Raw genomic sequence first — 12,770 nt, 5'->3', positions numbered from 1 at the left:
TCCGGAATTCTGAGGGTGTTATATTCGTGCAGAGTTACGGGTAGCTTGTCATGTGGACCGAAAAATAAATGGTTTAGAAGGTCATAGAAGGTTATCATACTAGTACCCGTTTATATCTGTCAATTTATCTATGAATCGAGACTAATTGTTTAGAGCGACGCAAAAATATATGATTCCCAACGTTCCGAAAAAAATAATTGGGTAATAAAGGGTGCTAATTGGATTGGGTCTGCTATGTAGGTTGCCCGGCCGTTCTGTCTTAGTGTAATTTATTCGATTCATTAATATTAATATATAATATGGTGCTCCACGGGCACATGGCTTACATGGCACTGGAATGAGCGGCCTTGCGCATAGCAGATAAGAGAAACTTCAATGGGCCTCATGAGGCGGTGCTCCAATGGCAATCATACTAGCGATAATTGTTGTCTCGTAGATCGAAACCGTTCAGAACGTTGATTATTACTACTGTATGTTTATCTACATGTTATGCAGCACAATATATAGGAGTCGAACGATCAGTAAAAAAAAAAACAGTCTGTAGTTAACATCCTATTCTTACTGTAAGATGGAGGCTGACTTGCGTATACAGATTCTTGAAACGGCATCACTCGTCTTTCGTTGCCTCGCGTGCAATTAATGAACACGGGTCGTTTCATTATTATCAAATATTTTTTCTACGGACAATATAAACGTCCTATTTTATATCAGTGAAATAAGAATAAACATTAAATACATGGCAGATAACGTTATGACTACGCTGTTCGTTTCTGCATTACGCTATACAAGGAGTGCGTCCTAAAACATAGGACCGCGTGTAACTTTTCACAGTGGCTTCCATAGCGGTCACAGTAGCGGCTTTTGGTTGGCCTATGATACGATCCATTAGCAGGCATACGTGGTGGAAGACGTGCACTGCGTAGCAGTCTATCATACGTCGGTCCTATCTATGCGATTCCTTTCATGTTTCTTACAATCATAACGTCAAATGCAAAAAAACTGGAAAAAAGAATGGTCCACATGATGAACTACATATCAGCACATAGTATAGATTATATCAACTCGCCTCATATATATGTATACACACGCAAGGTACTAAAATGAAATACGCGCATATATAGGGTAAAACTATACGTATTTTAAAAGTTCAAGTATTAAAATTGGTAGGCAGGCCAGTCTGTCAATTGGTTCAAGCATTTGCCATATTTAGGACTATGAAGTTTGAGAACATGTGTTCTCCGACATGCCCTTCAAACAGTACGATCCGTACATTTTAAATTTTTGTGATGATATTACGATTGGTTCTGTTTGGGCATTTCCACAACTTATTGATTATTACGGAAATGAAGAAAAATATGGGGTCATCTGCTATACTTGGCTCACGATGCACGTATGCTTTAGTAGCGGAACATTTTTTTGAAGTTCTCTGACAAACCTTGCAGTCTCTACCAACATCAGGCGGTTAAGAGTTAATCTGTGCAGACCTATCACTATTTTTAACAAAGCCGGTCTAGTCCTGCCTAGTGTCGTCATGCCTCGTAAATTCAATTTTTCCTAACCGCTGGGAATTCTATGGGTGACTGTCTGCACAGCCTTCAGATTAAACAGTATTTCCTGGAACTTTTTAATCGTAATTGCTGCAGTAATAATGTTTCGGCGTCTTTTCTCGGTATGATCTGCAAAAGACCTCTCTATCATGGTTACCCTTGTGTTTACGTACGTTAACTTATTGACGGTTCCCAATTAAGCATTATACAGGCAAAAGAAGGTTTTTTTTTGTAAGTTTTTTTTTCTTTGTAAATTCCACGGCGTTTCCTATATTTGTTCGTAAAGCTGCCGTTAAGTTCATCCATTTGCGTTCATTTTTATTACTTAACATTCACCGATGTAGTACCGTGACAATCCTGGGCAGGCGTATCGGGGCTAGCAGAATACACCCCTGTATAAGCAATCTGCCGTTCTGTATGAGCAATTCTCGGTAAGAGCGCCTGTCACTGTGTGGATTGCATTGCGGTCAACGACTTCACCGAGCTCATCCTAGCAAAAAACCTATATTACCTTGTCTTAGCTGTCGTATTACGCTTTAAATAACTTAACTTTAAATAAATAAAAAAAGGCCTAAGGACCGTTACGACGTTTTCTCTTTCTCGGTCTCTAGTGAAGATTCCTACTTACTATCAACCTACAATTGTCAGTCTGTGACAGTTGCTTGGCGAGAATAAAGCTCAAGAAAATGGTGGGTGGATGAGAAAAATGTTGTTTAGAAAAAGTGTTGGTTAGGTGTTAACGTGACGCAGATGTATTTGTGTTAATAGAAGCCGTGTGTGTATGTGTGTCCGCGTTGGGAGCGATATCGCAGCAAGTTTAAAAGAAGGAGATCTAGATCTAGAGAAGCTAGAGCGCGGATTATAGGCCGATTCATCAACTGGATGGTTGGCAGACTATGATCTGCAACGTCGTGAAAACCGCCGGCTATCCCGAACCCCTAAAAAGGTTCAAAAAGGCCATGCTTGGCGCAACCATAACCATTCAAATATGTTCGAAATAAAATTTACCTCGCTAAATGGACAAGGTAAATTCGTTTTACTTCTTAAAGTGAACGGCATTGCATTTGTCGGATACAGTAACCTTCTCCATAAACGTTTTACATTGTTTTTACTGTTAGTATGATTCTATCTAGACCTTAACGTCTTCTCTGCTTGTATGCATATGGACTGTGCTTCAGGTGCATTTAATACAGTATATTGAGTTGTCAAAAAATTTTGACCGTTTTCAAACATAATTTGAAGCAGATATTTTTATATTTTAAAATAAATATTACTGAATCTAAATGACTGCCATTGAAAAGTTTCGCATCAAAAACACACGATGGTTTGATGCTGTAGGATCTGGGCCACATGGTGAGTGCTATAAAAATTCTTATACAACTTCTCTCAATTTTTGCCAGATAGCTAAAGACGTATGTGATCTAGTACTGTGATTGAGTTTTTTTCAGTTCGATGTTTTCTATCGGTTTTTTTTTGCAATAACTTTTTGTAATTTCGTTAATTTTGGCAACAGTTACCTGAATGAATCGTTTTTTTCTAGGCGTCAGCAACTCCTAATACATGATTTGTTTCCGATGCCACTAAAGACATACCATCACCTCACTTGGCGTCAGCTTGAGATTTGCCACACATTTTTGGGCACATGTACTTCTTAGCACATCATTGTTGTAAGTCACCCAGTTTTCATTGTCCGTAATCAACCGTTTTAGAAATGGCTAAATCTCATTCATGTCGGCCCGAGTTATGCCAATAGAGGACGGTCGAGTTTGACTATTTGACGTTAATTCGTGTGGCACCCAAGCGTCGAGCTTTTTCGTAGCCAGTTTTTTAAATGGTGGTGGTGGAGGATGTTTAGTTCCTTGACTATCCACATGGTCTTACTCAGTTTTCGTAGTAATGTTATCATTCCGTAGTTGAGAAGGAGTATCATTTACATCGAAATTCCCAGAACAGAAACACCAGATCCATTTTTGGCTCGTTCTAATGGTTCTCTAATGGTGCATCTCGACCATAAACAGCACGAATTTTTGTATGGGCCTGGGTAGCATCCGTGCCATTATCGTAATAAAATTGTAAATTCAGGGGGCTTTGTATTACAGTTTTGCAATCATATCCATGGGGTTCCACCACGTGCAAGATATGACCTCGGTCATGGTCAGTACTCTTTCGAAACTCAGTGGTATCACTACCTCTACGCCTATTTTAAAAAATGCGTTGAAATTTCTTTACATATTTTTTACCTAATACATCTTCATCATCAAAATGACTATCTTTTGACAATACCAATTCTGTTGAACTAGCTTTAAAGTATTTTTAGCTCAAGGTACCCGTTATAAAAGATTCTGATTTATTGGTTCCGAGGCCGTATTTCTTCTACTGTAACCAATAATTTTTCGTTAAATTTATGGGTCACAGCTACACTCAAGTCGTATATATTCTAAGGTTTCTGTAACATTGCAGTTGTCACGGTCGACGTAATATTTTATTCGTAAAATCCTTCTTCTGGCTAGTCATTTTTCTATAGATCTTTATTATACTCTGACTTCATGATTGATTCTCATTCATCTGAAAGCGGAGTGTCGTCTCAAGGTCGATTTCTTCCGCAACTTACGTACCCTAATGTAAACCTTAGCTATTGTGATTACCAATCCTGTCTTCCCTCAACACTCTGCAGGATGGCTTAGATTTTTATATAAATAATAATATATTTAATAAATAATAATAATATTAGTATCAAAGCTCCTGCTTTTGGTTAAGCTGTGTTTTTCCTTCTAGTTACACTCCTACAATATTTATCTTTAAGGTGAACAGTTATTATACTACTCTAAAGTGATGTTTTTTTTATTTTCTGCTCCCAAGCCTGCTTTGCTATTAATTCGTTTGCTACAAAATTTTATCATGTCCAATACATTCGGCACAAATGTCAGTTGTGTGCCTCATTTCTTCTCTTTCTAAGATAAGCTGAGGCGATGCTGTGTTCTTTTTGAAAGATAATCTCGATAGAGTTGTATGGTCTATTATCAGTTTGGCCTAGAATCACTTTGTCAGGTCTGAAAAAGGACATGTGCGTCAGTTTGCATTGAATGACAGTTTCCTAATGTACAGGTTAACCAGCAACGCCCTTATGAGTGCGGTTAACTACGCCGCCGCAAGGATGTATTGTCCGTTCCATTTGTTCTGCATAATCTTGTAACACTTTTGACTTCTAACTGATATGACATAGCAATAGGAGTGTAGGTGTATCAGCTAAATGTAGTCGCAACAGTCACCTACATGGTAGTCAAATCGCACGTTACCCGTATTAATGAAGCGATTAGCTCAGAGGGTACACGATCCGATCAGCCTGAATCTTTTGTCAGGTCTGAAATTTCTCGGCACTGCTGCTCTTGCAATAAAGCGCTGGAGCCTAATTTCAAAAATATGTTACAAGTAGAGAGTGTAATAAGCATAATTTTTATCTTTAACGCTATACATAGTGCTTCAATTTAATCACATTATTGTGTAACATGTGCCATTCTATCGAATAGTATAAACGGTTGATATCGTGCTTGAAACGGCGACTATGGGTTTTTTTGCTTATCCTAAACAATCCTAGATTATGAGGCCAATTTCAACATTAAATATGTGTGTCGATGGGTGCCGTTTTTCAAAAGTTGGCATCTCGTATCTACTCAAGACTAAGATAAAGGATTTGAGGAAAATTGAGATGGTCGTTCCTAGAAACGAACGAAACTGTAAAACCTCAGGCAAAGTGAACACCGAATAAAAAAAAGTTTAAACGATAAGCTGAGTGTGTCTGCATAGAACTTCATTGGATGCTTTTCAATAAAGCATTTATGATTTTTGCATCAATAAGCTGGTACCGCGGTCACTATCGACATTTTTTTTTTTACTTAGTTTTTATTTATTAGTATTTGGCGGATCTAGTTTCCGCATCAGAAAATACGTAATGAAGAAAAGGAGAGATACAAAACTAGCTGGAAGTAGTTAGTAATAGTAAATACAAGCGACTATATGTATGGTCCAAAGAATAGCGGAGTTCAACGTTGCGTTGGCTGAAGGTCATGTCTTGAATAATTTAGAAGGCATGCCGGCAAAAAGATATTCCGATCGTGAATGGAATCGAAAAGCCGTATTGTAGTTCTATAAGTTACTTATAGATTTCATAAAAACGGATAAACCGATAAACATGTGGATTTTTAGTAGTGGAAGTACAGGAAAGAGCACAAGCGTTTCGAAATATATGTGGCCTGAAATGCGCATTTGAACTAGCATATCTCATTAACTCAATCGAGTTTTGTGAGGACGTTCCCTCCCCCCCCCCCGCAGTTGAAGAGAACCCCCTAAAGGTAGTAAGAAATGCTTATGATCTAAAGAATGCTGAAAAGTATTCAGTTAGATTCAAGGAAAAGTTCAAGGGTTTCGTATCATCAAATACTTCTTAGGCGGTCCGGAGTTAAATAGGGAGTCGAGGATTTTGAATAACTTCTAAACTTCCATAGATAGGCAGGGTTTTATAGATATATCAAGCTCTTGGCAACTACCTACGACTCTAACCTAATTTAATAGTGAGTTTACAAACAAATGTCGTTTGAAGATGAAAATCAATGGTCAGTGATTGAGGTTGCTAATCGAAAGTGAAAGCGCTAGTAGAATATATCTGTAGATATATATCTATAGAAGATTGTTGAACTTCATCATTTCCGCAGCAGTTATACTTAGAATAGAAATCAGAAGACGGAATATCGCAGAAAAGGTGGTTATGCTAAAGTAAAGTGCAGAACACAGTGATGATGCTACGTACGTAATATACAAGTACCTATTGAGTAAACACTGGGATGGTACCTAAATTCCTACTACCTCAATAACTAGATATTAAGCAGATATTTGTATATACGTAAAAAAAACTAAATAAATCTGTATATATGTGAAAAAAAATTTGTATATATGTCAAGAAAAACTAGAAACGAAAGAACGAGCTGTGATTAAAAACTTGTGAGCAAAACAAGCCACGGGCACTTCATACCCTGAAGGTACCTGCAACATATTTCTGTGAAGCGCCTCAAGGCAATATTTCTATGCAATTATACTGAAAGCAAAGAAGAAAAGCGAAGGATGGATCTCTGAGAAACTGGTGGTAGGCATATAGGAACACGGTTGGAGTACTCTAGCAACAATTTACACAACATTTACGGCAAGCCTAAAGCATTCCATAATTATACATGAAACATAAACCAATCTATGGTGTTGACGTCATCAGCAAAGTCAGGTAAATTCGAGCTTAAGCTAATACCCATATTCTCAGCAGATATCAGAGGCACTACTATTACAAGACATTTAAAAAAAAGTGGTCAATGTTGCCAGAAGTTCAGAATCCTTGAAGAGATTCGTGGTCTCTTGTGGTCACTTGACAAAAAAAGTACGCTTCTATAATGGTTTGAATGAAAAAAAGGACATAATCTAGAAATAGCTTCAACTCCATATTGTCCGGCTCTGAATTACATCCACGCCTCAAAAATGGCAATAAAAAAACATTATCTCGCCGTGAATTTTTCAAGCCACGGACGATACACAGACATCAAAAAGGTCACAGAACGCTGGCTGTAATTTGTAGTTAATAAAAAGGTATTGCATAAACGAAAATATCATTGTTTGGCTTCACATGACTTCAAAATTAGTTTTTTCAGTCATTGATGAAAACTCAGAACAATTCGGTATCATCTAACTGAAAAAAAAAACACCGATTCTTCGACGGATGCGATTTTTAACGGATTACTAGCAGTTTCTCCCTACAAATTTTCAGATGACTTGGCCAGATCGCGCCATTAGTGCAATGGAAATACATCACAAGTTTGAAAACGCCAGTACCGTTTTAGCAGAGTAAAGATGTACACAAAACGGCCTTGAAGATCTGGCAACCAAAAGCGTGCACGAAACTTATGGTCTACTAATATATTAAACGTTTTACTCGTAGTGCAAAATCAGGCGCTAAGTTCATCGTTGCTTAAAATGAAGGCATCTTTACAAAGTGTAGCATTTTTTTTCATGATAATCTCATTATTGTGTTAAATACCGTTTGTTAGAAAAACATCGCAATGTAGATAGCCCATCATCGACTCTGGTAGACAGTGAGAAGATTCACAAGTAGCTAAGGATAATGCAGCTGTTTTACAGCGTTTTATCTAGAATCTACAAGGCAGAATGAAAATAGTCTAAGCCGAGGCACTCGGCAGATGTTAAACTAGATGCGATCAAGACAGAAACAGATTACAGCGGAAGATAAATGAGCCATTGGACCCGGAAGTATCATTGTATGAACAAGAAACCAATGTTTCAAAAAGTGTGCTAATTAGAACCATAGGCAATTGCCAATGATGGCTGCTACTCTTAACATCGATCCACTTGGGTAACGACAGAAGCAATGACATTTTCGGTGAAATATAATTCCTCAATTAGCTAGAAAATAAATGCGCTGAGAGACTCTAAATAACGGCTATGGATCGAACGTCAAACATCCGAACTTTTGGTGAATACTTGGTTGCGCCATCTAGTGACTGACAAATCTCTCAAATGATTCCAACGTCCTCCACCCCCGTCTCTATTTCGTCGTAATCGCAGTGCCTTTTTGGGTGATCTGACGTAGCGAGGTTCCTGAGTGTTCTTTTCCATATCCTTCGCACCTACCGGTATCTGGACTTCCTGCGACTGTAAGTCTGTATTGTACAGTAGCTTTAGGCAGCGGTGCCTTTGCGCTTCTTGGTGAAGTGATATAGAAAATCTTTGGGCTCATGCTGCGGACTGCAGCGATGTTTCTGACAAATATCGAGATAATTGACGTGCCCCTTTCGCTGTCTCTAGACTGTGTAATAGCAGTAACAATAATCTACCCAGGGACGGATAAGGCGAAAGAAGACGTGACCAGTAAAAGTAGTAAAATATATAATTTTACTCTTTTTTCATAACATAATCTCAAGAAAAACTTCATAGCTTTCTTAATAGCTATGAAGTTCCTTCTTGAAACTTAGAAAATGAAACTTGAAAAGAAATTCTTAGCTAGAGCCTAACATGATCCGCACGCTTTCTTTGCTAAGGCTAAGAGAATTCCTATGTAAGCGCTTCAATGTCAGGCCTATGAAACCAAAGACCAGTAGCCAAACAGAGTTTATACTTGTCAGTTGTCCTAAAGATAACCAGGTAAAGTTAGTAACCCGCAGATGTTAAAAACGATAATTCAGGGGGCATTGCACGCTAACGGAGCGCTTCTAATGTACGAGCTGATACACGGTTCGGCATCAGATAAGAACGAAGGGCAATCGATGTAAATATACTATACCGTTATTTTCCAAATGAGTAACTTTCCGTGCATCTTGGTCCATGCGGACTTAAGAAGACATGAACCATGTCGACTTCGATGTTACATCCCTGTTCACTCCAATTGCAACGCAGGTCCCTGCGTCCATGAATTACAAGCCGAGTCGTTTACTTCAAGATGTATGACTGCTTAGAAAAGTAATAAACCTAAAAAAGGGAAGTGCTCAAGCTACAGCTGCTGTACCGTAAGCTACGGAGAATTCAGCGTCTATTTTTAGCGCAATTGAATAATAGGAATTGGGAAATCATAGGCTATACTTTTTGGGAAATGCAACCGTAACACACTGATGCGTCAAAAACTATACAATAATAATAGGAGTAGCCATTACGGCAATGATAACTACAATCGAAATAAATACGACGAGAACGGCTCATTTTCGCTATTACTTCTCGGCTTCAATATATCGATTTGTTTTATTTGTATAACGTAGATAATCCTCTGTGAAATTATCCTATGACTCCGAACTACATTTAGATAGTTATTATAGCTATACAGAGATAGTCTACCATCTCTAAAGTAGGGGAAAAGTGATTCTAGGTTCGCGCTATTACTGCGCAACATAAAAACATGTTTCCAATAAATAGTTTTATTATTATGAAAACTATTTATTGGAAACTACTAAATATACGTATTAAGGGCAATCATTAGCATTTTTCATGCCAGCACCTGCAAGCAACGACGTAAAAGCGGCTAAATTATCTACTGATTGTAGGACCAAACATCATCTCCCGAGTCACGTTCTTCTTAGCACGGCATAGGCACTCGCGCAGATAATAAATCCTGTTCAAAACGCAAAATGAAGTTGACATTTGTGCTGTACACCAAGGTGTCCTACTTAGCATTGAGGGTCTTCTCCTTTCACATCGCTCATCTTCATAATTTTATAAATTGCAAGTCGTTTCCATTGATGCTTTTTATAGCAAAAAACTTCAGACGTCTTCCGCGATTTGATTAGTTCTGAGGCAGTCTGTAGGGATTTTCAAAATTCGTCCCCCGCTATTCCTGGATGATTCAAGATCATACGTAGGCACTTTTTGTACACTACCCGTAGATCAAGAAGGATTTGAACAATATTTCCGAGCAGAACACGACGGAAAACTGTGCATCACTCGAATACGTACCACCTCCGTGATTTCTTTCAAGTTATTTTTTAATATTTCAATAGACTTATGAGGGGTGTCGCATATGGCAACACAGAACAAGTTTGGTACAAGATGGTAATATATTTCATCGTGTTTGTGGAGCAAAGCCGACATCCTCTTGACTCCAGGCGTGTTATAATATAAACGTAAAGCCCCAAGTCAAGTTCCATTCGGTCCAGATACAGTGGCATTACATGTTTTTTTTACACCACCAAATGCAATGCGACCAATACCTACCTAATAATTTTCTTGTCTGTTGCTGTCTCCTTGGGCTGACCGAAAGTTTAAATGTGCTTACTGCCATGTTCGTTCGAAGTTATTTCACGTTATATTTTAATTGCTATATTTTTTTGAAAGTCGAGATTGAAAGGTCTGTCGGGTTAGGCTTCAAATTGCTCTCATTTGAAACTCAGTTTAGTTAATAAGATATCATATAATAGTAAGATTTTTATGAGGAAAATGTACTCTTCGATACCCGACATGGTATAGGTTGAATGGTGCTTAGCTTGTGCCCAAACGCGTTGAGTTTACAGTTAATAGCTCTGTTCAAATATCAAAGAGCTTAATTTGGCCCGTTATGAGTTATTAAGTAAAAAATGAAGTTATTGCAATCAATGAATAATGAGTATTTTGTTATTTGAAAGAAAATAGGACAAATATTTAATAATCCTTATCTGAACCCGATTGGAAGTAAATGAAGATTATGTATTTAGCGCGCAGATTGCAAAGCGTCATCATAACACCTTTACGGCAACAGCACGACCACCGTACCCCTGCTGTAATGATCCGAGCGACGCTAGGCAAAAACTGGCAGAAAATTAAAGAGAGAGAAAAGTAAAATTGAATGCTGTAGCGCATATTAAGCCTTCGATTGTGTTTAATGAACTAATGCGGCGCACGTAATTATATATTTTAAAACACAAAAGCGTCCTTAAAGTTGTTCGCCTTAAACATATATTTACATTTATAAAAAAGATCAGTTCTAAAGGCTGATTGTTTAGTCTAGGGCAAAACACTAGACTAGCCATCATCGCATCCGGGTTTTAAATTTCGAGCAAAACCGACAACATTTTTGGGCTGGTTTGTTTTTTCGGACCTCGTTCGTGATCTTTGTCAAATGTTTTAATTAATTTTAATCGGGCATTCTATGCTGCGGTATGTGCGCCAAGTTAAATTACTATAGAAAAGTTGTGTATGCAGAAAAGATTTCTCTAGGGCAGAAACAAAAGTTGTTTTTTAGCCTCAAGTTGCATTCGCTACCGGTACTAATATTGATAAGCCCGTTTGGGATGAGCCAACGCATTTTGAATACGACCTCCTGGTTCATTCAAATATTTTATTCGATCCACGTATCTTCACGATAAGTGCCTTTAGTGTTGATGTCGGCTGAAAACCAATAATTATTGGGCTGGACGTATAGCTAATGGCTTTGCCCTATATTTAGTTTGTGGTACCTGAATTGGGGCCTTTCTCATCTAAAACTGTATCTGTACAAGAACAGATATTTTAACTAAATGTTTTGTATGTGTTAGAAATGTTATTCTTAACAATCATGGTTATTCAAAGTAACTATCATTCACCACAAGTACAGCTTAGATTCAGAACTTAAATTACCGGTTAGTTATTTTTAAACTATTCCTTGTTTAATCCGCAAATAACTTTTTAATAGTGATTGTGTGCCAGACAGTATTGTATAATAATTATATAAACTTATCTCCCAAATACTTCACATACACTAACTTTGCTTTAGCTTTGGACTAACAGAAAACTAAAAATCCAAAAGACGGAGCAACCCGAAACGCTCAAAATCTGCAATATATATAAAAAAACTAATCGTTAGAGCTTATCCAGACAACGCAATCGACAATTAATACTGAGCTCTCAAAAATAGTTCGGTTGTACCAAAAACCTAAATTTGTCATTTTTGATACAGTTAAATTTCAATGAAGCTATACACGTTCAAGCTATTAAATCCTCCTCGGATTTTTCAGCAACCGCATAAAAACTAGCAACAATGAAAACCCTCTATGTCGGCAAGAAAAGAAGCTTACAATATCGGCGGACAACTCGTCCAGTACCTAAAAATTAGATAATAAGCCCGACAAGTTGTTTTTTTTTTGCGGCAAAAACAACTGACTTCAGGCTGGGAGCAAAGGTAGCCGATAATCGAAGTCCCATTACAACAAACAAGCCGCTAAGGTTTGTTCCAACCTATGTGCTGTATATATATATATATATATATGTTTCATTTGAAAGATCTATATAAAACGGGACGCGTTTCTTTTTCAATCATTGGTTACTAGTACTGATAAATACCATCCCCCGAAGGTCGTACTTGTTAGCCTCTGTTTCTTCACCTATTTAATTTGAAACTTTAAGTAATAAGCTGTTTTGAAGCTGTTTAAGTAATAAGCGAAAAAAAAAAAAACTAACGCGCTTATCGAGCTATATTTTTTTCATAAAGGTCAAATTTATTCTCCAAGGCAAAATGCTCTCGTTTATTTCTACGATGTCAGCAATGTCAAACTAATCAGAAAGATATACTGAACAGGCAGATGCTTTTCGAGAAGAAACACCCCATAGTAGACAAAAGATAGTTTCGACTTGCAATTCACTTTGATCCTTAGCTAATGAGGAGTAGCGAACTATGATGTATCTACTGAAAGCTAGTCAGTCGTTTCGTTCGTGTATATCAGCAGAACTACTAAT

Source organism: Varroa destructor, unplaced genomic scaffold, assembly GCF_002443255.2.
Source record: "Varroa destructor unplaced genomic scaffold, Vdes_3.0 BEIS01000003.1, whole genome shotgun sequence".
Classification (NCBI taxonomy): domain Eukaryota; kingdom Metazoa; phylum Arthropoda; class Arachnida; order Mesostigmata; family Varroidae; genus Varroa; species Varroa destructor.
Note: the sequence above shows the minus strand (reverse complement) of the source record.